We start from the raw sequence: 24,331 nt of genomic DNA, 5'->3' as shown, positions 1-24,331 counted from the left end.
TCACTCTGCTGCTGGGGGGCAGGAACAACTACCTCTGCCCCCTGTAACTGAGCCTGCCGCTGGGGAGGGAGGACGCTGCTCTCCTCTCCCTGCATTTCACACTGCCTTCCCGGCATATCACTCTGCTGCTGGGGGCCGGAACAACTACCTCTGCTCCCTGTAACTCAGCCTGCCGCTGGGGAGGGAGGATGCTGCTCTCCTCTCCCTGCACTTCACACTGCCGCTGGGGAATGGAGACTGGGCTCCCAATTCCCTGCAATTCACACTGCCACTGGGGAATGGAGACTGGGCTCCCAATTCCCTGCAATTCACACTGCCGCTGGGGAATGGAGACTGGGCTCCCTCTGTCCCGCAACTGTAACTTCCGATGGAGGTCCACCCAACGTGGCAGCTGACCGTCACCTTCTGCCCGGTATAGTAGGGTCTTGAACACTAGACTCCTCACGAACTTTACGGATTTCTCAGCTGGATTGGGTCCGAAGAAGTTCAGCCGCAACCACATCATACGGTCAAATTCCTCAACAGAGTATCTGTACTCCACTGCTGGTTCTATCCTGGTGCTTTTAGGGTCGCTGTACTAAGACATGCGTTGCCCTTAAGTTGTAAAATCCAAAGAAATGGTGTCTCCTGTAGCTGTCCTTCTGGCTGTAGGAATGATCCCGCTGCTTGCCACCAATTGTAATGGACCGTTTCAGCAGACAAGGGGTTAAAATCCGTTTAGGCGATATGCCCCTTTCTGAGAGACAGGCACAGCTACCGCAGAACACCAAACTCCCGAACTGGATACAAAATAGCACTCCAAACTGGAACCTCGCGAATAGCTGCTAGCAGACGAACAGGAAAAGCATACAATCAGCTTACACTCCTGGCAATCAGTCTCTAACAGCATACAGGGAATCCCCCCAAGAACGAGACAAGGCTCTGTGTTGAGGGTCAAGCAGTGGTCTGACTGTACTTCAGGTACAGCCTCTTTTATTCATAAAAAACAAACAGTACTGCCCACAGGGTTTTGAAATCCAACCAATCAATCTCTTACAACACACACAATGCAAGTACAGCAACCAATCGTTCACGCCCCCTAGAGGACCAGAAGGGACACTGTGACACAGAACAGATACAACACATCCCCACAATGCATCATGGTTTCCTCCTTTCTGTCCCGGAGACAACCGAGGGCAATCCAATTATCTCTCAGGACAAAGGGAGATCGCCAATACACATGTGGAGACAACAGGACAGACATCACCATTTAAACACACAATGGGACAATGGCACAATGGGATAATAGAAACACACCCAGCATATTCCTCCCAAGCTGACAAGTTACACTTATTATAAATTGTTACAACTTTGTGAGGTTACATTGTCCATACATATAACTTACATCAATTTAAACAGTATAACTTGGGGACAAACCTATCCAAAATTCCCTGGAATAGGTTCAGGGGTTTAAAAGTTAGTATGGGCCATAATTCTGAGGACAAGAGGTGTTTAAACAGGCCTATCCAAAACCCAGTGGCGAGGTTGGTTTCGCCACACATCTCCCTCCCCAGGGAAGACTAACCAGATACCTGACCTCAAGCCGGTCGGTACCTGAGTTAGTCTGGCAGCCCACCCACAACCCAATACTGGACCTGTTGAATTTAGTAGCCTGTCTCTGTCCAGTGAATCCACCAAGATTATATTGGTAGCTGGTACTCCCGGTCTCTGTGTTGCTCCCTGGCTTGGAGTGGAGGTTGCTTTGTGGGCAGGTATCAGCGGTACTCTGCCCTGGTGCCAGTGTTACCATGGGAGAAGCCTGGTTGGAGCCTGGTTGTTATAGGGGGAGACCGACTGTCTCCGCTCCCAATACAGTGTCCTGCTGCTGGGGAAAGGTGACTGGGCTCTCTATTTCTGCTGGACACTCTGCCGCTGGGGGACAGGACCGACTGTCTCTGCCCCCTGTAACTCCGCCTGCCGCTGGGGAATGGAGACTGGGCTCCCAGTTCCCTGTACATCACACGGCCGCTGGGGAATGGAGACTGGGCTCCCAATTCCCAAAAAATCATGCTGCTGCTGGGGGAGAAGGAACAACTACCTCTGCCCCCTGTAACTCAGCCTGCCGCTGGGGAGGGAGGACGTTGCTCTCCTCTCCCTGCATTTCACACTGCATTCCCGGCATATCACTCTGCTGCTGGGGGGCAGGAACAACTACCTCGGCCCCCTGTAACTCAGCCTGCCGCTGGGGAGGGAGGACACTGCTCTCCTCTCCCTGCATTTCACACTGCCTTCCCGGCATATCACTCTGCTGCTGGGGGCCGGAACAACTACCTCTGCTCCCTGTAACTCAGCCTGCCGCTGGGGAGGGAGGATGCTGCTCTCCTCTCCCTGCACTTCACACTGCCGCTGGGGAATGGAGACTGGGCTCCCAATTCCCTGCAATTCACACTGCCACTGGGGAATGGAGACTGGGCTCCCAATTCCCTGCAATTCACACTGCCGCTGGGGAATGGAGACTGGGCTCCCTCTGTCCCGCAACTGTAACTTCCGATGGAGGTCCACCCAACGTGGCAGCTGACCGTCACCTTCTGCCCGGTATAGTAGGGTCTTGAACACTAGACTCCTCACGAACTTTACGGATTTCTCAGCTGGATTGGGTCCGAAGAAGTTCAGCCGCAACCACATCATACGGTCAAATTCCTCAACAGAGTATCTGTACTCCACTGCTGGTTCTATCCTGGTGCTTTTAGGGTCGCTGTACTAAGACATGCGTTGCCCTTAAGTTGTAAAATCCAAAGAAATGGTGTCTCCTGTAGCTGTCCTTCTGGCTGTAGGAATGATCCCGCTGCTTGCCACCAATTGTAATGGACCGTTTCAGCAGACAAGGGGTTAAAATCCGTTTAGGCGATATGCCCCTTTCTGAGAGACAGGCACAGCTACCGCAGAACACCAAACTCCCGAACTGGATACAAAATAGCACTCCAAACTGGAACCTCGCGAATAGCTGCTAGCAGACGAACAGGAAAAGCATACAATCAGCTTACACTCCTGGCAATCAGTCTCTAACAGCATACAGGGAATCCCCCCAAGAACGAGACAAGGCTCTGTGTTGAGGGTCAAGCAGTGGTCTGACTGTACTTCAGGTACAGCCTCTTTTATTCATAAAAAACAAACAGTACTGCCCACAGGGTTTTGAAATCCAACCAATCAATCTCTTACAACACACACAATGCAAGTACAGCAACCAATCGTTCACGCCCCCTAGAGGACCAGAAGGGACACTGTGACACAGAACAGATACAACACATCCCCACAATGCATCATGGTTTCCTCCTTTCTGTCCCGGAGACAACCGAGGGCAATCCAATTATCTCTCAGGACAAAGGGAGATCGCCAATACACATGTGGAGACAACAGGACAGACATCACCATTTAAACACACAATGGGACAATGGCACAATGGGATAATAGAAACACACCCAGCATATTCCTCCCAAGCTGACAAGTTACACTTATTATAAATTGTTACAACTTTGTGAGGTTACATTGTCCATACATATAACTTACATCAATTTAAACAGTATAACTTGGGGACAAACCTATCCAAAATTCCCTGGAATAGGTTCAGGGGTTTAAAAGTTAGTATGGGCCATAATCCTGAGGCAAGAGGCGTTTAAACAGGCCTCTCCAAAACCCAGTGGCGAGGTTGGTTTCGCCACAGAAATCTTGCCCGTGTGAAAGAGGCCTAAGGGGTTAAATAAAACTTTGCAGATTGCTGTAAACAGTTTAGCACCTTTAGGCCCCTTTCACACGAGCGAGTTTTTCGCGCAGGTGCAATGCGTGACATGAACGCATAGCACCCGCACTGAATCCTGACCCATTTATTTCAATGGGTCTGTGTACGTGAGCGTTGTTTTTCATGCATCAGTCCTGCGTTGCGTGAGAATCGCAGCATGTTCTATATTCTGCGTTTTTCACGCAGTCCTAGCCCCATAGAAGTGAATGGGGCTGTGTAAAAAACGCACTGCATCCGCAAGCAAGTGCGGGTGCGATGCGTTTTTCACTGATGGTTGCTAAGAGATGTTGTTTGTAAACCTTCAGTTTTTCATCACGCGTGTGAAAAACGCATCAAAACACATTGCACCCGCACGGAAAAAGCTGAACAACTGAACGCAATCGCAGACAAAACTGACTAAACTTGCTTGCAAAATAGTGCGAGTTTCACTGAATGCACCCTGAACGCATCCGGACCTAATCCGTCACGCTCGTGTGAAAGAGGCCTTAGGCTGGTCATCACATGGTACGTCACATGATCTTTTACCATGGTGATTCACCATGGTAAAAGACCATGTGATGACCGGAGTGACGTCATCAAAGGTCCTTAACCGGTATTTAATGGAGCAGCTCACCCCAGGTCCTGTTCAGCGCAGAGGAGACACAAGGAGATGCCGGCTTCGCGATCAAGTGGACTAAGGTGAGTTAAATTTTTTATTTATTTTTTTAACCCCTCTAGCGCTGTTTTACTATGCATTCTGTATTCAGAATGCTATTATTTTCCCTTATAACCATGTTATAAGGGAAAATAATAATGATCGGGTCTCCATCCCGATCGTCTCCTAGCAACCGTGCGTGAAAATCGCACCGCATCCGTACTTGCTTGCTGATGCTATGCGATTTTCACGCTTCCCATTCACTTCTATGGGGCCTGCGTCGCGTGAAAATCGGACAATATAGAGCATGCTGCGATTTTCACTCAACGCACAAGTGATGCGTGAAAATCACCGCTCATGTGCACAGCCCCATAGAAATGAATGGGTCAGGATTCAGTGCGGGTGTAATACGTTCACCGCACGCATCGCACCCGCACGGAAAACTCGCCCGTGTGAAAGGGGCCTTAAGCTTTTATGGGCACATCCCTTTGACTAAAACCAGTGCCAATGCTGCTGTAATCACATGACTTATCTGCAACTTGCTGTGCCCTCTGACTTTGCTGTAAAGACTCAACTAAATCGCAGAACAGTTGCAAGCAAGTCACAGTCACGCATGACTTGCATTGTAGTCTATGTGGCAAAGTCCTGTACAATTTTCAGCCTGTGACCAAAAATCCAACACTGTTGGATTTTTTGCAACTGTCACATCGCAGCATGTTGTGTGTCACATCACATCTCCACTGATATTAATTAAATACAATGTCGCAATAGGACATTACGGTCGCCATGTTGCATGACATGTCACTGTAGCCAAAACTAGTGCAATTATGGTGTCCAAATGTGTCACCCAGCATTTTTCTTATAGTTGTAAGCAGCATACCTGCCTCTTTAAAAAGCACCATGAAAGTGTCAGATGTATTATGCCAAAAAGATGGTTGCCAATCCCTATGGGAACGTATGGCGGTCATATTGTTTGTCACCAAGTCAGAGGTGTAACTTGAAGCTCTTGTGCCCCAATGAAAAACATATTTAGTTGAACCCCACATACTATGTTCCCTGCACCCTTCAATCAGCTTTCTTCCAAAACACAGACTACTAATAAATATCTGCATCACATTTCAACTAACTTCTGAAACGCGATGACTCAAGGGTCCACGTAAGTGAGAAAACCGCAGGGAGTAAAAAGCTGTAATATTTGCTTATTTTAGCTCAGCTAGAACATATAGCACTTATATCCATACTTGTAAAATAAATTAGTTTTATTATTGGAAACAGATCTTTCAGTAAGTTATTCTGTTCCAATTTGATAAACTACTTCATAAATATAACATTTGTTCCATTTTTCCACAATAAATAGTTTATGTGTATTATATGTGGTGTGAAAAAAGTTCAGACCAAAAATAGGTCTACATTATTCCATCTGTTTAGTTAAAAAAATAAAATACAGTATTATGGTGAGGTTGAAATATTATGAGCCAGAGAAAGGCAGCTGCATCCACTGCGCAGCAGCTATACTGTGCACTAAATAATACAATCATGTGATACCAACATACAAATGCCAAATAATTCCGCCACACCTTGAATGCATATTGCCAGTGCCACCAGATAGCAATTGAATATTACCACTACTTTATACCTCTATACATAACCATGACATAAAACTACTAAATAAAGGTCATATAATACTGTCACACCATGACCACATATTTTCTACACATAGCGTCTGATTAATACCACTATACTGGTACAGAATAAAAACACTATACAAAGTTCAATGTTACCACCATATAGTGATCATATAATGGTCGATACCAGTTCTGTAAAGTCTGCAGAGCACCCACGTAAGTAATCACAGTAGTTACATCTTCCCTGACTGGAGTTACTTTTCATTTTCTTTTCCATTGACCCAAATCACCATAACGATTTCTCCTGACCATGACTCATCTCTGCAGAGTTTGCTACACAGACATCTTTGGCTCTCTGCTTTTCCAGCACCCCCCACCTGTTCCCACCCGCTACACAAATTTCCAATTACACTGCCCTTTTAACAGTATCATCTTTCTCCTTTTTCCCATTGTTGTGCCTGCTGCTACCACCAGTAACCTCATAACTATGGTTACCCCCCAGAAAATAGTTCCATACAGGGGCTTACACAGTAACAGTGCCCTACCCTCTGGGCCATACACAATAATAGTGACCCCCTTTAGGCCTATACAGTAATAGTGCCCTCCTTTATGCTTAATGTCTCCACATAGTAACAGTGCCCCAACTCAGTACTAGTGCACCTGTTTGTGCTCTCCTAGGACAAATAACATATAGGACTAAACATTTGTAGGTCTCTGCTATTTGCTATACTGGCAAAGCACTCTGCATTTAAACTGTAAGGGTACGGCCACGCGATCAGGTTTCTGCATGCAGCCTTGGACGCCAAAATCAGGAGTGGGTTGAAAGGAGAGAAAGTATAATTAACAGATGAGAAGTCTCCTTTTTTGAATTCACTCCTGGTTTTGGCTTCCAAAATTGCATGCAGAAACCTGACTGTGTCGCCGTACCCTAAAGAACAGCGATAGGGGCATGTGGCCTTCTAAAGGGCAAGCATATATTCACACTGGGCCCAACTGCATTGCATGTGAGAAACATGGCCTGCGGATGCCGATACAGTTTAAAAGGGTTAAAAAGAATATTTTAACCAGATTACGTCCCCAACACCCATAGCATGCTTCCTTATTACAGAGGTAGAAGCAAAACTTTAAAGGGGTAGTCCCACTTCAGCAAATCCATTGCTGTGCTTTCACACTATAGTAAAACGAGCTAGCCTCTTTGGTGGCTGGGATTGAATAAGTGCGGATAGGCCGGTGCTTTTTCCTATAGTGTGCAAGCACGGCCACCGCTGCTTGATTACAGGGTGGTCGTAACCATGGAAACAAGAAGTTTATAATGTGATGGAAGAATGAATAAAGCCAGCAAAGGAGGCAATATGTACAATCACAATACATTAGTAAGTGTCTTGTATTAACTTTCTCTACATGATAAATGTCATTTGCTGAAGTGAGATAACCCCTGTAAGGGAAAAATATCTCACCATAATACAACATCTAAAGGAGCCATATGAAATCCTTGAGAGAAAACCTTCAAATGAGATACAGCATGGCTGATAGTTCTGCATTGGTGCCGCATAGAATTTAGAACTTGCCATGAGCCATAATAGTCATGTCTGTGAGGAGTCCTACATACGCATAGAGCTATCATCTAGCAATGGTTGGAAGGCCACATGTCTGCGTTAACATTTACTGTGTAAGTTTGGCATGTCTATTTTTATGCTAAACTGATATTCTGCTGAATAGGCAGCTATTTTTATGAACGCCTAAGTTTGTCTTAAAGCATGAGCTGACGGCTATGCAAACCTCATTTCTTAAAATAACTCATAGCAGAATAGAAACTTCCTATATGCATTACTGTAGTCAAAAGAAATCCCGCACATACTGGAAATCTTTTAAATCCATTTACACATTTTTGGGAGAAGTTTATCATGAAGGAAATTTTTTACCTCCGTTAGGAGGAGTCTACTTTTTCATATTTTGGGCCAAATTTATCAATGTCACACAATGGTCCACATTTAATGCCAGTGCACCTAGATTCTGGTGTATACTGGTCTAGATTAAGGGTCGTTATCTGCGCATCGCCTGCCTAGGGGGCACGGCTAATCAGAAAAGAGGTATGGATTCACAGTAACATTTAGCACCAAAATTGAGCCGCAATTCTGGTGTAAAATTCTGTCTCAACGTAAGCCAACCCATAGCTGGCAATTGATAAATCTGGTTTAAATCAACTCGACAGACTCCAGAACTTGATACATTTCCATCCTTTCATCCAGATGTATAGTAGTTAAGATCTGCAACTTTTTAGAAGATGTGTATAACTAACAACATTATAACAAACTGAGTGTACCTATTTTACTTAAGCATTGCCACTCGTGTCCATAGGCTGTGTCTGGTATTGCTGTTCATCCACATTCAAGTCAATGTCTGCGCTACAATGACTTGCACATTTCGTTCACAAGTGTATGGCTGTTTTCAATTTTCCAGGATAACTGCTTGTACTTTTTTGCATTTAATTTATTGCCACCTGGTAGGACTTCAGACATGATTTCATTGCTACAGGTTATCAACCACTTCTATGGTCTTCCCCCTTAACGTTGTCACAAAATGTATTCGCCTGCCTCTTTTTTTTTTTTCTTATACATTTTGAATTTAGGAAAAAAACAAAAACAAAACAAATACATGTTTAATCAATAAAACCATAATTCTTATTTCTCATTTCCCCCCTTTTTAATCAACCCAAACCCATCCTCCCTCTCTTGCGTCTTTTCTTTTTCTTCCTTTTTTTTCTTTAAATTTTTCCCTTATTTTTTTCGCCTGCCTCTTTAGTTATACATACCTTTTTGGCTTTCCATACAATTTGTGGTCGAGCAGTTGTAACGTCATGTTACTGTCGTGGCCAAAAGTTTGGAGAATTACATAAATCTTGGAAATTGGAAAAGTTGCTGCTTAAGTTTTTATAATAGCAATTTGCATATACTCCAGAATGTTATGAAGAGTGATCAGATGAATTACATAGTCCTTCTTTGCCATTAAAATTAACTTAATCTCAAAAAAACCTTTCCACTGCATTTCATTGCTGTCATTAAAGGACCTGCTGAGATCATTTTAGTAATCGTCTTGTTAACTCAGGTGAGAATGTTGACGAGCACAAGGCTGGAGATCATTATGTCAGGCTGATTGGGTTAAAATGGCAGACTTGACCTGTTAAAAGGAGGGTGATGCTTGAAATTATTTTTCTTCCATTGTTAACCATGGTGACCTGCAAAGAAACGCGTGCAGCCATCATGGCTTCACAGGCAAGGATATTGTGGCTACTAAGATTGCACCTCAATCAACAATTTATAGGATCATCAAGAACTTCAAGAAAAGAGGTTCAATTCTTGTTAAGAAGGCTTCAGGGTGTCCAAGAAAGTCCAGCAAGCGCCAGGATCGTCTCCTAAAGAGGATTCAGCTGCGGGATCGGAGTGCCACCAGTGCAGAGCTTGCTCAGGAAAGGCAGCAGGCAGGTGTGAGCGCATCTGCACGCACAGTGAGGCGAAGACTTTTGGAAGATGGCCTGGTGTCAAGAAGGGCAGCAAAGAAGCCACTTCTCTCCCAAAAAAAACATCAGGGACAGATTGATCTGCTGCAGAAAATATGGTGAATGGACTGCTGAGGACTGGGGCAAAGTCATATTCTCTGATGAAGCCTCTTTCCGATTGTGTCACCGCCACTTCTGTGAGAAGATCTGTTAGATGTTCTTCTCTACCTGCATGAAGTTCTTTCGCTGGAGGTAGCAGATCTCCGAAAAACTGTGTCTCAGTTTCAGGTGAACGGTTCTGCTGGCGTTCATGGAGTTTGTTCCAAGCCTAAGATCTCGCTTCCGGATATGTTCTCCGGGGGTAGTGAGAATTTTGTTCGCTTTAGAGAGGCTTGCAAACTCCATTTTCGCCTACTTCCCCATTCCTCTGGTGATGAGGAGCAGAGGGTGGGGATCCTCATCTCGCTGCTCAGGGATAACGCTCAGTCTTGGGCCTTTTCTCTGCCGGTCGGGGCACGGATCGGTGGATGAAATTTTTGTAGCCCTGGGGCAGATATATGATGACCGTGATCGTATTGCTCTGGCTGAATCTAAACTGCGTCTTTAATGCCAGGGTAAACAGTCCGCAGAGATATATTGTTCAGAATTTCGAAGATGGGCAGCTGATACTGGTTGGAATAATGCTGCACTCCGAAGTCAATTTTGCCATGGTCTTTCGGAAAGATTGAAAGATGCATTTGCTTTTCATGAGAGACCAGCCTCGTTAAAATCTGCCATGTCTCTAGCTGTTCTTATTGACAGGCGTTTTAGAGAGAGAGAGGAGACTACTCCTTCCTGTCATATTCAGTCCAAGGACAGTGGGGCTGTCTCATTCAGTGCGCAGGGTTCTCAGTCGGTCTCAATCCCCTCTGAGGAGGAGGCCATGCAGCTGGGTTTGCTTGCCTCTGATAGTAGAAGATTCAGCTCTCAGAGGAGGGTTTGTTTCTGTTGTGGGGGTATAAATCATTTGGCAAATGTTGTCCCCTCTAGGAGATTCATGGAGTTTTCTGAGGGTAATAAAAGAAAAACAAAAAGAAAAAACCCTCTAAAAACTTTCCATTTGCTACTATTGGCAAGGTTGACGTGGAAATTGAAGGTTTGCCATTTACTTGTAGTTCCCATTTTCTCCTACCTGACAGGGTGACGCTCGTGTTGAGGATATGTCATGTTTCGTCTTAAGCAGATTACCTACTCCTCTAGTGTTGGGGCTACCCTGGCTCACTAAACATAACCCCACCATTAATTGGCAAGCAAGGCAAATAAATGGTTGGAGTGAGTTTTGCAGAGAGAATTGCTTCACGGCGTCTCTTTCAGAGGTTTCTACCAAGACTGTGCCATCTTTTCTCTCTGAATTTTCGGATGTGTTTTCCGAGAGTGGTGTCCAGGAGTTGCCCCCGCACCGGGAGTACGACTGCCCTATTAATCTCATCCCAGGCGCCAAACTGCCAAAATCACATTTATACAATCTCTCCCAACCTGAAAGAGTCGCTATGCGTACTTATATCTCTGAGAGCCTGAGAAAGGGACACATCCGACCCTCGAAGTCACCTGTTGCCACAGTTTTTTTTTGTTTGTTATGAAAAAAAATGGTTCTTTAAGATCTTATCTGGATTTCAGGAAGCTAAACTTTATCACGATTCGTGACTAGAGTTGAGCGAACACCTGGATGTTCGGGTTCGAGAAGTTCGGCCGAACTTCCCGGAAATGTTCGGGTTCGGGATCCGAACTCGACCCGAACTTTGCCCTGAACCCGAACCCCATTGAAGTCAATGGGGACCCAAACTTTTCGGCACTAAAAAGGCTGTAAAACAGCCCAGGAAAAGGCTAGAGGGCTGAAAAAGGCAGCAAAATGTAGGTAAATCCCCATGCAAACAAATGCTGATATGGAAGTGAATCGAAATAAAAATAAAACAAATAAAAATTAACCAATATCAATTGGAGAGAGGTCCCATAGCAGAGAATCAGGCAACATGTCACCCACCACTGGAACAGGCCGCTGTCAGATATTTAGGCCCCAGCACCCAGACAGAGGAGAGAGGTCCCATTGCAGAGAATCAGGCTTCATGTCACCCACCACTGGAACAGGCCATTGTCAGATATTTAGGCCCTGGCACCCAGACAAAAGAGAGAGGTCCCATAGCAGAGAATCAGGCTTCATGTCATAGCAGAGAATCAGGCTTCATGTCATAGCAGAGAATCAGGCTTCATGTCATAGCAGAGAATCAGGCTTCATGTCACCCACCACTGGAACAGGCCATTGCCAGATATTTAGGCCCCGGCACCCAGACAGAGGAGAGAGGTCCCATTGCAGAGAATCAGGCTTCATGTCATAGCAGAGAATCAGGCTTCACGTCACCCACCATTGGAACAGGCCATTGTCAGATATTTAGGCCCCGGAACCCAGACAGAAGAGAGAGGTCCCATAGCAGAGAATCAGGCTTCATGTCATAGCAGAGAATCAGGCTTCATGTCATAGCAGAGAATCAGGCTTCATGTCACCCACCACTGGAACAGGCCACTGTCAGATATTTTTAGGCCCCGGCACCCAGACAGAGGAGAGAGGTCCCATAGCAGAGAATCAGGCTTCATGTCATAGCAGAGAATCAGGCTTCATGTCACCCAACACTGGAAGAGGTCACTGTCAGATATTTTTAGGCCCCGGCACCCAGACAGAGGAGAGGGGTCCCATAGCAGAGAATCAGGCTTCATGTCATAGCAGAGAATCAGGCTTCATGTCACCCACCACTGGAACAGGCCACTGTCAAATATTTTTAGGCCCCGGCACCCAGACAGAGGAGAGAGGTCCCATAGCAGAGAATCAGGCTTCATGTCATAGCAGAGAATCATGCTTCATGTCATAGCAGAGAATCAGGCTTCATGTCACCCACCACTGGAACAGGCCACTGTCAGATATTTTTAGGCCCCGGCACCCAGACAGAGGAGAGAGGTCCCATAGCAGAGAATCAGGCTTCATGTCATAGCAGAGAATCATGCTTCATGTCACCCAACACTGGAAGAGGTCACTGTCAGATATTTTTAGGCCCCGGCACCCAGACAGAGGAGAGGGGTCCCATAGCAGAGAATCAGGCTTCATGTCATAGCAGAGAATCAGGCTTCATGTCACCCACCACTGGAACAGGCCACTGTCAAATATTTTTAGGCCCCGGCACCCAGACAGAGGAGAGAGGTCCCATAGCAGAGAATCAGGCTTCATGTCATAGCAGAGAATCATGCTTCATGTCACCCAACACTGGAAGAGGTCACTGTCAGATATTTTTAGGCCCCGGCACCCAGACAGAGGAGAGAAGTCCCATAGCAGAGAATCAGGCTTCATGTCATAGCAGAGAATCAGGCTTCATGTCACCCAACACTGGAAGAGGTCACTGTCAGATATTTTTAGGCCCCGGCACCCAGACAGAGGAGAGGGGTCCCATAGCAGAGAATCAGGCTTCATGTCATAGCAGAGAATCAGGCTTCATGTCACCCACCACTGGAACAGGCCACTGTCAAATATTTTTAGGCCCCGGCACCCAGACAGAGGAGAGAGGTCCCATAGCAGAGAATCAGGCTTCATGTCATAGCAGAGAATCATGCTTCATGTCACCCAACACTGGAAGAGGTCACTGTCAGATATTTTTAGGCCCCGGCACCCAGACAGAGGAGAGAAGTCCCATAGCAGAGAATCAGGCTTCATGTCATAGCAGAGAATCAGGCTTCATGTCACCCAGTACTGGAACAGGCCACTGTCAGATATTTTTAGGCCCCGGCACCCAGACAGAGGAGAGAGGTCCCATAGCAGAGAATCAGGCTTCATGTCATAGCAGAGAATCAGGCTTCATGTCATAGCAGAGAATCAGGCCTCATGTCACCCACCACTGGAACAGGCCACTGTCAGATATTTTTAGGCCCCGGCACCCAGACAGAGGAGAGAGGTCCCATAGCAGAGAATCAGGCTTCATGTCATAGCAGAGAATCAGGCTTCATGTCATAGCAGAGAATCAGGCTTCATGTCACCCACCACTGGAACAGGCCACTGTCAGATATTTTTAGGCCCCGGCACCCAGACAGAGGAGAGAGGTCCCATAGCAGAGAATCAGGCTTCATGTCATAGCAGAGAATCAGGCTTCACGTCACCCACCATTGGAACAGGCCATTGTCAGATATTTAGGCCCCGGCACCCAGACAGAAGAGAGAGGTCCCATAGCAGAGAATCAGGCTTCATGTCATAGCAGAGAATCAGGCTTCATGTCATAGCAGAGAATCAGGCTTCATGTCACCCACCACTGGAACAGGCCATTGTCAGATACTTTTAGGCCCCGGCACCCAGACAGAGGAGAGAGGTCCCATAGCAGAGATTCAGGCTTCATGTCATAGCAGAGAATCAGGCTTCATGGCACCCAACACTGGAACAGGCCACTGTCAGATATTTTTAGGCCCCGGCACCCAGACAGAGGAGAGGTTCATTCAACTTTGGGTTGCCCTGCAATATAATGGTAAAATGAAAATAAAAAGAAGATTGAATGAGGAAGTGCCCTGGAGTACAATAATATATGGTTAAGGGGAGGTAGTTAATGTCTAATCTGCACAAGGGATGGACAGGTCCTGTGGGATCCATGCCTGGTTCATTTTTATGAACGTCAGCTTGTCCACATTGGCTGTAGACAGGCGGCTGCGTTTGTCTGTAATGACGCCCCCTGCCGTGCTGAATACACATTCAGACAAAACGCTGGCCGCCGGGCAGGCCAGCACCTCCAAGGCATAAAAGGCTAGCTCTAGCCACATGGACAATTTGGAGACCCAGAAGTTGAATGGGGCCGAACCATCAGTCAGTACGTGGAGGGGTGTGCACACGTACTGTTCCACCATGTTAGTGAAATGTTGCCTCCTGCTAACACGTTGCGTATCAGGTGGTGGTGCAGTTAGCTGTGGCGTGTTGACAAAACCTTTCCACATCTCTGCCATGCTAACCCTGCCCTCAGAGGAACTGGCCGTGACACAGCTGCGTTGGCGACCTCTTGCTCCTCCTCTGCCTTCGCCTTGGGCTTCCACTTGTTCCCTTGTGACATTTGGGAATGCTCTCAGTAGTGCGTCTACCAATGTGCGCTTGTACTCGCGCATCTTCCTATCACGCTCCAGTGCAGGAAGTAAGGTGGGCACCTTGTCTTTGTACCGGGGATCCAGCAGGGTGGCAACCCAGTAGTCCGCACACGTTAAAATGTGGGCAACTCTGCTGTCGTTGCGCAGGCACTGCAGCATGTAGTCGCTCATGTGTGCCAGGCTGCCCAGAGGTAAGGACAGGCTGTCCTCTGTGGGAGGCGTATCGTCATTGTCCTGTGTTTACCCCAAGCCATGCACCAGTGATGGGCCCGAGCTGCGTTGGGTGCCACCCCGCTGTGAACATGCTTCATCCTCATCCTCCTCCACCTCCTCCTCATCCTCCTCATCCTCTAGTAGTGGGCCCTGGCTGGCCATATTTGTACCTGGCCTCTGCTGTTGCAAAAAACCTCCCTCTGAGTCACTTCAAAGAGACTGGCCTGAAAGTGCTAAAAATGACCCCTCTTCCTCCTCCTCCTCCTCCTGGGCCACCTCCTCTTCCATCATCGCCCTAAGTGTTTTCTCAAGGAGACATAGAATTGTGGTATTGTAACGCTGATAATGGCATCATCGCCACTGGCCATGTTGGTGGAGTACTCGAAACAGCGCAACAGGGCACACAGGTCTCGCATGGAGGCCCAGTCATTGGTGGTGAAGTGGTGCTGTTCCGCAGTGCGACTGACCCGTGCGTGCTGCAGCTGAAACTCCACTATGGCCTGCTGCTGCTCGCACAGTCTGTCCAGCATGTGCAAGGTGGAGTTCCACCTGGTGGGCACGTCGCATATTAGGCGGTGAGCGGGAAGGCCGAAGTTACGCTGTAGTGCAGACAGGCGAGCAGCGGCAGGATGTGAACGCCGGAAGCGCGCACAGATGGCCCGCACTTTATGCAGCAGCTCTGACATGTCGGGGTAGTTGTGAATGAACTTCTGCACCACCAAATTCAGCACATGCGCCAGGCAAGGGATGTGCAGTCAAACTGGCTAGTCCCAGAGCTGCAACGAGATTTCGCCCATTATCGCACACCACCAGGCCGGGCTTGAGGCTCACCAGGCAGTTACCACTAGTCGGTCTGTTGTTCTATACCCTGCCACAACTCCTGTGCGGTGTGGGGCCTGTCCCCCAAACATATGAATTTCAGAATGGCCTGCTGTCGTTTACCCCGGGCTCTGCTGAAGTTGGTGGTGAAGGTGTGTGGCTGACTGGATGAGCAGGTGGAAGAAGAGGAGGAATAAGCCGAGTAGGAGGAGGAGGCAACAGGAGGCAAAAAATGTTGTCCTGCGATCCTTGGCGGCGGAAGGACGTGCGCCAAACAGCTCTCCGCCTGGGGCCCAGCCGCCACTACATTTACCCAGTGTGCAGTTAGGGAGATATAGCGTCCCTGGCCGTGCTTACTGCTCCACGTATCTGTGGTTAGGTGGACCTTGCCACAGATGGCGTTGCGCAGTGCACACTTGATTTTATCGGATACTTGGTTGTGCAGGGAAGGCTGACGGAGGTGGTGGTGTTGGTGGTACATCCTCTGTTTGCTGGGCGGCAGGTGCCAATGTTCCTCCAGAGGCGGAAGAAGAGGCCGAGGCAGCAGCAGCAGAAGAGGTAGCAGGGGGAGCCTGAGTGACTTCCTTGTTTTTAAGGTGTTTATTCCACTGCAGTTCATGCTTTGCATGCAGGTGCCTGGTCATGCAGGTTGTGCTAAGGTTCAGAACGTTAATGCCTCGCTTCAGGCTCTGATGGCAAAGCGTGCAAACCACTCTGGTCTTGTCGTCAGCACATTGTTTGAAGAAGTGCCATGACAGGGAACTCCTTGAAGCTGCCTTTGGGGTGCTCGGTCCCAGATGGCGGTGGCCAGTAGCAGACGGACTCTCTTGGCGGCAGGTGTTCTGCTTTTGCCCACTGCTCCCTCTTTTGCTACGCTGTTGGCTCGGTCTCACCACTACCTCTTCCTCCGAACGGTGAAAGTCAGTGGCACGACCTTCATTCCATGTGGGGTCTAGGACTTAATCGTCCCCTGCATCGTCTTCCACCCAGTCTTCCTCCCTGACCTCCTGTTCAGTCTGCACACTGCAGAAAGACGCAGCAGTTGGCACCTGTGTTTCGTCATCATCAGAGACAGTGCTGAGGTGGTATTCCCATGTCCTCATCATCAGGAAACACAAGTGGTTGTGCGTCAGTGCATTTTATGTCTTCCACCGCTGGGGAAGGGCTAGGTGGATGCCCTTGGGAAACCCTGCCAGCAGAGTCTTCAAACAGCATAAGAGACTGCTGCATAACTTGAGGCTCAGACAGTTTCCCTGATATGCATGGGGGTGATGTGACAGACTGATGGGCTTGGTTTTCAGGCGCCATCTGTGCGCTTCCTACAGAAGACTGGGTGGGAGATAATGTGAACGTGCTGGATCCACTGTCGGCCACCCAATTGACTAATGCCTGTACCTGCTCAGGCCTTACCATCCTTAGAACGGCATTGGGCCCCACCAAATATCGCTGTAAATTCTGGCGGCTACTGGGACCTGAGGTAGTTGGTTCACTACAAAATGTGGCTGTGGCAGAACGGCCACGTCCTCTCCAAGCACCAGAGGGTCCACTAACACCACCACGACCATGTCTGCGTCCGCGTCCCTTACTAGATGTTTTCCTCATTGTTACAGTTCACCACAATAAAAAACCAAAATATTTGGCACAATGTATTGAATTCAAATTCAGGCCTTTTTTTACAGACACCTAACACTATCTGGCTAACTATTTAGGTACCGTATTACACTAATACAGGCACAGAAGTAACGACAGATTTAGCTGAATATAAATTGTAGGCCTAGTATTTAGGCCCTGGATGACAGGTATACATTTACGAACAGAATTAGACTTGGAAATGCTCGGTAGAGTGTGAAATTATTGAGGATGACACTATCCGCACCTTCGATCTAATATACCCTTTTATGGATAGTTCTAAAGTTGGCCTGATACAGCAGAAACCACTGATTTAGGGAATTGCTAAGTTGGGAATTGTATTTCAACCCAGAACAAAAACTGTGCTTTAACGGACACCAAATAACTTGACCAGCCACAGCAATAATGACAGATTTAGCTGAATATAAATTGTAGGCCTAGTATTTAGGCGCTGGATGACAGGTATACGTTTACGGATAGAATTAGACTCGGGAATGCACGGTAGCGTGTGAAGTTATTGAGAATGACCCTATCTGCACCTTCAATCTAATATACCCTTTTATGGATAGATTTAAAGTTGGCCTGATACAGCAGAAACCACTGATTTAGGGAATTGCTAAGTTGGGAATTGTATTTCAACCCAGAACAAAAACTGTGCTTTAACGGACACCAAATAACTTGACCAGCCACAGCAATAATGACAGATTTAGCTGAATATAAATTGTAGGCCTAGTATTTAGGCGCTGGATGACAGGTATACGTTTACGGACAGAATTAGACTTGGAAATGCACGGTAGCGTGTGAAGTTATTGAGAATGACCCTATCCTGCACCTTCAATCTAATATACCCTTTTATGGATAGATTTAAAGTTGGCCTGATACAGCAGAAACCACTAATTTAGGGAATTGCTAAGTTGGGAATTGTATTTCAACCCAGAACAAAAACTGTGCTTTAGGCGGACACCTAAATGAATTGACCAGCCACAGCAATAATGACAGATTTAGCTGAATATAAATTGTAGGCCTAGTATTTAGGCGCTGGATGACAGGTATACGTTTACGGACAGAATTAGACTTGGAAATGCACGGTAGCGTGTGAAGTTATGGAGGATGACACTATCCGCACCTTCAATCTAATATACCCTTTTATGGATCAATTTAAACTTGGCCTGATACAGCAGAAACCACTGATTTAGGGAATTGCTAAGTTGGGAATTGTATTTCAACCCAGAACAAAAATATATCCTTTGCCAGACAGCAGACAGTATTACTATTGGCTAGCCATAGCTGAAACACCAGATTTAGGGTACTGCTATTTTGGCAATTGTATTTCACCCCTCAATAAAATAGCAAGCACAGCCAAGCCTCTGATGTAGGATATAGCAAAAAAATAACCACACTATTGATGGTTAAATGAACATGGTGGCAGCTTGTGCTGGCGCACCACAAGACACAAAATGGCCGCCGATCACCCCAGAAAAAAGTGACATAAAAAATAGCAGCAGTTCAATGATCCACAGCTGTAAATCGATCACTGAATTAAGTGTTTTTGCTGAGTTAATCACTGCCCTAATCTCGCCCTAACAGCAGCTGCATCCTCTCCCTACACTGATCAGAGCAGAGTGATGTGCAGCGCTACGTGACTCCAGCTTAAATAGAGGCTGGGTAACATGCTGCACTGGCCAATCACAGCCATGCCAATAGTAGGCATGGCTGTGATGGCCTCTTGGGGCAAGTAGTATGAAGCTTGTTGATTGGCTGCTTTGCAGCCTTTCAAAAAGCGCCAAGAAAGCGATGAACACCGAACCCGAACTTTTACGAAAATGTTCGGGTCCGTATCACGGATACCCCGAAATTCAGTACAAACCCAAACTATACAGTTAGGGTTCGCTCATCCCTAGTCACCCTCAATAACTCAATAACTTCACATGCTACAATGCATTTCCAAGTCTAATTCTGTCCGTAAACGTATACCTGTCATCCAGCGCCTAAATAATAGGCCTACAATTTATATTCAGCTAAATCTGTTGTTACTGCTGTGGCTAATCAATTTATTTAGTGTCCGCCAAAGCACAGTTTTTGTTCTGGGTTGAAATACAATTCCCAATTTAGCAATTCCCTAAATCAGTGGTTTCTGCTGTATCAGGCCAAGTTTAAATCTATCCATAAAAGGGTATATTTGATTGAAGGTGCAGATAGGGTCATCCTCAATAACTTAACACGCTACCGTGCATTTCCAAGTCTAATTCTGTCCGTAAACGTATACCTGTCATCCAGCGCCTAAATAATAGGCCTACAATTTATATTCAGCTAAATCTGTTGTTACTGCTGTGGCTAATCAATTTATTTAGTGTCCGCCAAAGCACAGTTTTTGTTCTGGGTTGAAATACAATTCCCAATTTAGCAATTCCCTAAATCAGTGGTTTCTACTGTATCAGGCCAAGTTTAAATCTATCCATAAAAGGGTATATTTGATTGAAGGTGCAGATAGGGTCATCCTCAATAACTTAACACGCTACCGTGCATTTCCAAGTCTAATTCTGTCCGTAAATGTATACCTGTCATCCAGCGCCTAAATAATAGGCCTACAATTTATATTCAGCTGAATCTGTTGTTACTGCTGTGCCTGTATTAGTGTAATATGGTACCTGAATAGATAGCCAGATAGTGTTAGGTGCCTATAAACAAAGGCCTGAATTTGAATTCAATACATTGGGCCAAATAATTTTTTTCTTATTGTGGTGAACGGTAACAATGAGGAAAACATCTAGTAAGGGACACGGACGCGGACATGGTCGTGGTGGTGTTAGTGGACCCTCTGGTGCTGGGAGAGGACATGGCCGTTCTGCCACAGCCACACGTCCTAGTGTACCAACTACCTCAGGTCCCAGTAGACGCCAGAATTTACAGCGATATTTGGTGGGGCCCAATGCCGTTCTAAGGATGGTAAGGCCTGAGCAGGTACAGGCATTAGTCAATTGGGTGGCCGACAGTGGATCCAGCACGTTCACATTATCTCCCACCCAGTCTTCTGTAGGAAGCGCACAGATGGCGCCTGAAAGCCAAGCCCATCAGTCTGTCACATAACCCCCATGCATATCAGGGAAACTGTCTGAGCCTCGAGTTATGCAGCAGTCTCTTATGCTGTTTGAAGACTCTGCTGGCAGGGTTTCCCAAGGGCATCCACCTAGCCCTTCCCCAGCGGTGGAAGACATAGAATGCACTGACGCACAACCACTTATGTTTCCTCATGATGAGGACATGGGAATACCACCTCAGCACGTCTCTGATGATGACGAAACACAGAGGCCAACTGCTGCGTCTTTCTGCAGTGTGCAGACTGAACAGGAGGTCAGGGAGGAAGACTGGGTGGAAGACGATGCAGGGGATGATGAGGTCCTAGACCCCACATGGAAAGAAGGTCATGCCACTGACTTTTACAGTTCGGAGGAAGAGGCAGTGGTGAGACCGAGCCAACAGTGTAGCAAAAGAGGGAGCAGTGGGCAAAAGCAGAACACCCGCCGCCAAGAGACTCCGCCTGCTACTGACCGCTGCCATCTGGGACCGAGCACCCCAAAGGCAGCTTCAAGGAGTTCCCTGTCATGGCACTTCTTCAAACAATGTGCTGACGACAAGACCCGAGTGGTTTGCACGCTGTGCCATCAGAGCCTGAAGCGAGGCATTAACGTTTTGAACCTTAGCACAACCTGCATGACCAGGCACCTGCATGCAAAGCATGAACTGCAGTGGAGTAAACACCTTAAAAACAAGGAACTCACTCAGGCTCCCCCTGCTACCTCTTCTGCTGCTGCTGCCGCCTCGGCCTCTTCCTCCTCCTCTGGAGGAACGTTGGCACCTGCCGTCCAGCAAACAGGGGATGTACCACCAACACCACCACCTCCGTCACCAAGCATCTCAACCATGTCACACGGCAGCGTTCAGCTTTCCATCTCACAAACATTTGAGAGAAAGCGTAAATTCCCACCTAGCCACCCTCGATCCCTGGCCCTGAATGCCAGCATTTCTAAACTACTGGCCTATGAAATGCTGTCATTCAGGCTGGTGGACACAGACAGCTTCAAACAGCTCATGTCGCTTGTTGTCCCACAGTATGTTGTTCCCAGCCGCCACTACTTCTCCAAGAGAGCCGTGCCTTCCCTGCACAACCAAGTATCCGATAAAATCAAGTGTGCACTTCGCAACGCCATCTGTGGCAAGGTCCACCTAACCACAGATACGTGGACCAGTAAGCACGGCCAGGGACGCTATATCTCCCTAACTGCACACTGGGTAAATGTAGTGGCGGCTGGGCCCCAGGCGGAGAGCTGTTTGGCGCACGTCCTTCCTGCCGCCAAGGATCGCAGGGCAACATTCTTTGCCTCCTGTTGCCTCCTCCTCCTACTCGGCTTCCTCCTCCTCTTCTTCCACCTGCTCATCCAGTCGGCCACACACCTTCACCACCAACTTCATCACAGCCCGGGGTAAACGTCAGCAGGCCATTCTGAAACTCATATGTTTGGGGGACATGCCCCACACTGCACAGGAGTTGTGGCGGGGTATAGAACAACAGACCAACGAGTGGTTGCTGCCGGTGAGCCTCAAGCCCGGCCTGGTGGTGTGCGATAATGGGCGAAATCTCATTGCAGCTCTGGGACTAGCCGGTTTGACACACATCCCTTGCCTGGCGCATGTGCTGAATTTGGTGGTGCAGAAGTTCATTCACAACTACCCTGACATGTCAGAGCTGCTGCATAAAGTGCGGGCCGTCTGTTCGCGCTTCCGGCGTTCACATCCTGCCGCTGCTCGCCTGTCTACGCTACAGCGTAACTTCGGCTTTCCCGCTCACTGCCTCATATGCGACGTACCCACCAGGTGGAACTCCACTTGCACATGCTGGAAAGACTGTGCGAGCAGCAGCAGGCCATAGTGGAGTTTCAGCTGTAGCATGCACGGGTCAGTCGCACTGTGGAACAGCACCACTTCATCACCAATGACTGGACCTCTATGCGAGACCTGTGTGCCCTGTTGCGCTGTTTCGAGTACTCCACCAACATGGCCAGTGGCGATGACGCCGTTATCAGCGTTACAATACCACTTCTATGTCTCCTTGAGAAAACACTTAGGGCGATGATGGAAGAGGAGATGGCCCAGGAGGAGGAGGAGGAGGAGGAGGAAGAGGGGTCATTTTTAGAACTTTCAGGCCAGTCTCTTAGAAGTGAACTCAGAGGGAGGTTTTTTACAACAGCAGAGGCCAGGTACAAATGTGGCCAGCCAGGGCCCACTACTGGAGGACGAGGAGGAGGTGGAGGAGGATGAGGATGAAGCATGTTCACAGCGGGGTGGCATCCAACGCAGCTCGGGCCCATCACTGGTGCGTGGCTGGGGGGAAACGCAGGACGATGACTGATACGCCTCCCACAGAGGACAGCTTGTCCTTACCTCTGGGCAGCCTGGCACACATAAGCGACTACATGCTGCAGTGCCTGCGCAACGAAAGCAGAGTTGTCCACATTTTAACGTGTGCGGACTACTGGGTTGCCACCCTGCTGGATCCACTGGTACAAAGACAATGTGCCCACCTTACTTCCTGCACTGGAGCATGATAGGAAGATGCGCGAGTACAAGCGCACATTGGTAGATGCGCTACTGAGAGCATTCCCAAATGTCACAGGGGAACAAGTGGAAGCCCAAGGCGAAGGCAGAGGAGGAGCAAGAGGTCGCCAACGCAGCTGTGTCACGGCCAGCTCCTCTGAGGGCAGGGTTAGCATGGCAGAGATGTGGAAAAGTTTTGTCAACACTCCACAGCTAACTGCACCACCACCTGATACGGAACGTGTTAGCAGGAGGCAACATTTCATTAACATGGTGGAACAGTACGTGTGCACACCCCTCCACGTACTGACAGATGGTTCGGCCCCATTCAACTTCTGGGTCTCCAAATTGTCCACATGGCCAGAGCTAGCCTTTTATGCCTTGGAGGTGCTGGCCTGCCCGGCGGCCAGCGTTTTGTCTGAACATGTATTCAGCATGGCAGGGGCCGTCATTACAGACAAACGCAGCCGCCTGTCTACAGCCAATGTAGACAAGCTGACGTTCATAAAAATGAATCAGGCATGGATCCCACAGGACCTGTCCATCCCTTGTGCAGATTAGACATTAACTACCTCCCCTTAACCATATATTATTGTACTCCAGGGCACTTCCTCATTCAATCCTATTTTTATTTTCATTTTACCATTATATTGCGGGGCAACCCAAAGTTGAATGAACCTCTCCTCTGTCTGGGTGTCGGGGCCTAAATATCTGACAATGGACTGCTCCATTTTTGTGTGACGTGTAGCCTGATTCTCTGCTATGACATGAAGCCTGATTCTCTGCTATGGGACCTCTCTCGTCTGTCTGGGTGCCAGGGCCTAAATATCTGACAATGGACTGTTCCAGTTTTGGCTGACGTGAAGCCTGATTCTCTGCTATGACATGAAGCCTGATTCTCTGCTATGAGACCTCTCTCCTCTGTCTGGGTGCCGGGGCCTAAATATCTGACAATAGACTGTTCCAGTTTTGGCTGACATGAAGCCTGATTCTCTGCTATAACATGAAGCCTGATTCTCTGCTATGACATGAAGCCTGATTCTCTGCTATGGGACCTCTCTCCTCTGTCTGGGTGCCGGGGCCTAAATATCTGACAATGGACTGTTCCAGTTTTGGCTGACGTGAAGCCTGATTCTCTGCTATGACATGAAGCCTGATTCTCTGCTGACATGAAGCCTGATTCTCTGCTATGGGACCTGTCTCCTCTGTCTGGGTGCCAGGGCCAAAATATCTGACAATGGCCTGTTCCACTGGTGGTGACGTGAAGCCTGATTCTCTGCTATGACATGAAGCCTGATTCTCTGCTATGGGACCTCTCTCCTCTGTCTGGGTGCCGGGGCCTAAATATCTGACAATGGACTGTTCCATTTTTGGCTGACGTGAAGCCTGATTCTCTGCTATGACATGAAGCC

This window comes from Bufo gargarizans, chromosome 1 (genome assembly GCF_014858855.1).
Source record: "Bufo gargarizans isolate SCDJY-AF-19 chromosome 1, ASM1485885v1, whole genome shotgun sequence".
Taxonomy (NCBI): Eukaryota; Metazoa; Chordata; class Amphibia; order Anura; family Bufonidae; genus Bufo; species Bufo gargarizans.
This window is presented reverse-complemented; position numbering follows the sequence as displayed.